This window comes from Syngnathus scovelli, unplaced genomic scaffold, assembly GCF_024217435.2.
Source record: "Syngnathus scovelli strain Florida unplaced genomic scaffold, RoL_Ssco_1.2 HiC_scaffold_172, whole genome shotgun sequence".
NCBI lineage: Eukaryota > Metazoa > Chordata > Actinopteri > Syngnathiformes > Syngnathidae > Syngnathus > Syngnathus scovelli.
In genome coordinates, this window is record NW_026061266.1 from 2,892 (window position 1) to 7,500 (window position 4,609).

The window sequence follows — 4,609 nt, forward strand, 5'->3', positions numbered from 1 at the left end:
CGATGGCACTTAGAAAATTTTCGGCTAAGTCGGCAGGACTTCCAGAGCGAGAGGCCGAATATTCGTCATCTGTGGCCGACCGGGGAACCAGCGAAGGCGGATAGGCGGTCACGGAGGTCCCGCCGGCTGGTCCGCGGGCCAATTTGGGTCCCGTAATTTAGCGGTCGCGGTCCGGAATCCACGCCGAGGGGGGAACCAGCGGAGGCGGATAGGCGGTCACGGAGGTCCCGCCGGCTGGTCCGCGGGCCAATTGGGGTCCCGTAAGTTAGCGGTCGCGGCCCGGAATTCGCGCCGGCCGGGGAACCAGCGCAGGCGGATAGGCGGTCACGGAGGTCCCGCCGGCTGGTCCGCGGGCCAATCGGGGTCCCGTAAGTTAGCGGTCGCGGCCCGGAATTCGCGCCGGCCGGGGAACCAGCGCAGGCGGATAGGCGGTCACGGAGGTCCCGCCGGCTGGTCCGCGGGCCAATCGGGGTCCCGTAAGTTAGCGGTCGCGGCCCGGAATTCGCGCCGGCCGGGGAACCAGCGCAGGCGGATAGGCGGTCACGGAGGTCCCGCCGGCTGGTCCGCGGGCCAATCGGGGTCCCGTAAGTTAGCGGTCGCGGCCCGGAATTCGCGCCGGCCCGCAGCCACCGCCAGGCGGATAGGCTGTCACGGAGGTCCCGCCGGCCGGTCCGCGGGGGGAACTGCGCCCTCTGGCGGACACGCCATTGTAAATGAATGGGGTTTGGCACTTAGTGCATTTTTCGCCGAAGCCGACGAGCGCTCCGGGCGAGGAGGCCGGATTCTCGCCATCCGTGGCCGGCCGGGGAACCGGCCAAGGCGGATAGGCGGTCACGGGGGTCCCGCCGGCTGGTCCGCGGGCCAATTGGGGTCCCGTAAGTTAGCGGTCGCGGCCCGGAATCCGCGCCGGCCAGCAGCCACCGGGAGGCGGGTAGGCTGTCACGGAGGTCCCGCCGGCTGGTCCGCGGGCCATTTAGGGTCCCGTAGGTGAGCGGTCGCGGCCCGGAATCCAGGCCGGCCAGGAGGCACCGCCAGGCGGATAGGCGGTCACGGAGGTCCCGCCAGCTGGTCCGCGGGCCATTTATGGTCCCGTAAGTTAGCGGTCGCGGCCCGGAATCCACGCCGGCCAGGAGGCACCGGCAGGCGGATGGGCTTTCACGGAGGTCCCGCCAGCTGGTCCGCGGGCCAATTAGGGTCCCGTAAGTTAGCGGTCGCGGCCCGGAATCCGCGCCGGCCAGCAGCCACCGCCAGGCGGGTAGGCTGTCACGGAGGTCCCGCCAGCTGGTCCGCGGGCCAATTAGGGTCCCGTAAGTTAGCGGTCGCGGCCCGGAATCCGCGCCGGCCAGCAGCCACCGCCAGGCGGGTAGGCTGTCACGGAGGTCCCGCCGGCCGGTCCGCGGGCCAATCAGGGTCCCGTAAGTGAGCGGTCGCGGCCCGGAATGCACGCCGGCCAGGAGGCACCGCCAGGCGGATAGGCGGTCACGGAGGTCCCGGCGGCCGGTCCGCTGGCCAATTACCTCCAGCCGAGCGGATATGAACTTTATTAGCACCTTCTACGAGATGGCGGAGCCTTATTCGACAACCAGCACCTCGGCTTAGCATTTTCCACGGCCCGCTGATCTTCCAGAAGACGTCCAGCCGGTTTCCTCCTCACATTTTAAGCCGGCCGAGGCTTCCGGCACCCCGGCTAAGCTTTCTCCACGGCCCGCTGAGCTTCCAGAAGACCTCCAGCCGGTTCTCCCGGTGCTTTCCTCCTCACGTTTTAAGCCGGCCGAGGCTTCCGGCACCCCGGCTGAGCTTTTTCCCACGTCCCGCTGAGTTTCCAGGGGACCTCCGGCCGGTTCTCCGCGCGCTTTCCTCCTCACTTTTAAGCCGGCCGAGGCTCCCGGCACCCCGGCCAAGCGTTTCCCACGGCCCGCTGAGCTTCCAGGGGACCTCCGGCCGGTTCTCCGCGCGCCCCCCTCCTAACTCGACGCCCGAGGAGGCTCCCGGCACCCCGGCTAAGCGATTTGAACGGCCCGCTGATCTCCCGGAGGTCGCAACGGGGAATTGCCTCCCTCTCGCGGACACGGCGCGTAAATGCACCGCCTCTCGCACTTGGCGCACACTCACTGGCATCGCTACGCCTCCCGTGGCACTTTAAGCGACCGGGACCACCGCGAGCGCGGGCGATGACTAAGAGGCTCCCCGGCCGGCCTCGCGGAGCTCCGACGCTCCCCCGCCGGACTTCCGGCGGCCGGCCGGAGCCTCGGCACGGCTGCCGCACTCCCTAATAACACCCCGCGGACCCCCGCGAGCCGAACGCTCGCTGCCGCGGGCGACCCCTGCCAAGGCGGACGCGTGACGGCGCGGGAGCCCTCGGCACTATATCACGGTCACGTATGTAGTCAAATCGTGTAAAATCACCGTTAGTTTATTCATAATATAGGTAATAATTAAATAAATATTAACATCGCGTATATTATTAATAAACACATGTATGTATTTATTTAATAATTAAATAAATATTAACATCGCGTATAATCATGCGCAATACTTCGTGGCCGACCGGGGAACCGGCGAAGGCGGACGCATCGCGGCGCGAGAGCCGTTGGCACTTTGGAAAAAAAATAAATAAATAAATAAATAATAATTCGCCGACCGGGCTCCGGGGGAAGAGGCCGGCTTTTCGCCGTTCGCGGCCGACCGGGGAACCGGCGAAGGCGGACGCGCTCTCTAACGAGCCCCGCCGGCCGGAGGAAGTGCGCCCTCTGGCGGACACGCCGTTGTAAATGAATGGGGTTTGGCACTTGGTGCATTTTTCGCCCAAGTCGAAGCGCGCTCCGGGCGAGGAGGCCGGATTCTCGCCACCCGTGGCCGGCCGGGGAACCGGCCAAGGCGGACGCGCTCTCTAACGAGCCCCGCCGGCCGGAGGAAGTGCGCCCTCTGGCGGACACGCCGTTGTAAATGAATGGGGTTTGGCACTTGGTGCATTTTTCGCCCAAGTCGAAGCGCGCTCCGGGCGAGGAGGCCGGATTCTCGCCACCCGTGGCCGGCCGGGGAACCGGCCAAGGCGGACGCGGTCTCTAACGAGCCCCGCCGGCCGGAGGAAGTGCGCCCTCTGGCGGACACGCCGTTGTAAATGAATGGGGTTTGGCACTTGGTGCATTTTTCGCCCAAGTCGAAGCGCGCTCCGGGCGAGGAGGCCGGATTCTCGCCACCCGTGGCCGGCCGGGGAACCGGCCAAGGCGGACGCGCTCTCTAACGAGCCCCGCCGGCCGGAGGAAGTGCGCCCTCTGGCGGACACGCCGTTGTAAATGAATGGGGTTTGGCACTTGGTGCATTTTTCGCCCAAGTCGAAGCGCGCTCCGGGCGAGGAGGCCGGATTCTCGCCACCCGTGGCCGGCCGGGGAACCGGCCAAGGCGGACGCGGTCTCTAACGAGCCCCGCCGGCCGGAGGAAGTGCGCCCTCTGGCGGACACGCCGTTGTAAATGAATGGGGTTTGGCACTTGGTGCATTTTTCGCCCAAGTCGAAGCGCGCTCCGGGCGAGGAGGCCGGATTCTCGCCACCCGTGGCCGGCCGGGGAACCGGCGAAGGCGGATAGGCTTTCACGGAGGATCCGCCGGCTGGTCCGCGGGCCGATTAGGGTCCCGCGAGTGAGCGGTGGCGGTCCGGAATCCAGGCCGGCCAGGAGGCACCGCCAGGCGGATAGGCTTTCACGGAGGTCCCGCCGGCTGGTCCGCGGGCCGATTAGGGTCCCGCGAGTGAGCGGTGGCGGTCCGGAATCCAGGCCGGCCCGGAGCCACCGCCAGGCGGATAGGCTTTCACGGAGGAGCCGCCGGCTGGTCCGCGGGCCGTTTAGGGTCCCGTAAGTTAGCGGTCGCGGTCCGGAATCCAGGCCGTCCAGGAGGCACCGCCAGGCGGATAGGCTTTCACGGAGGTCCCGCCGGCTGGTCCGCGGGCCGATTAGGGTCCCGCGAGTGAGCGGTGGCGGTCCGGAATCCAGGCCGGCCCGGAGCCACCGCCAGGCGGATAGGCTTTCACGGAGGAGCCGCCGGCTGGTCCGCGGGCCGTTTAGGGTCCCGTAAGTTAGCGGTCGCGGTCCGGAATCCAGGCCGTCCAGGAGGCACCGCCAGGCGGATAGGCTTTCACGGAGGACCCGCCGGCTGGTCCGCGGGCCGTTTAGGCTCCCGTAAGTTAGCGGTCGCGGTCCGGAATACAGGCCGTCCAGGAGGCACTGCCAGGCGGATACACTCTCTAACGAGCCCCGCCGGCTGGTCCGCCGGGGGAAGTGCGCCCTCTGGCGGACACGCCGTTGTAAATGAATGGGGTTTGGCACTTAGTGCATTTTTCGACCAGCGGCAACGCAGGCTGACGGGCGGCCGCTTCCACGGGCCGGCACTACTCTACGGAGGCGCTAGCCGCCTCCGGTGGGGGCCGTGTGATCTCGCTGGATGCCCGAGGACCTTCCGCCAGGCCCGGCCGCAGCTTTTGCGCGCGCCCGGTCCTATTATCTGGTGGAAGCTGGAGGCCGGGGCTCGGCAGCTCGCTGCCCGGGGACCTTCCGCGAGGCCCGGCCGCAGCTTTTACGCACGGCCGCTGCTATTCTCCGGCTCCGGCTTCGTCCC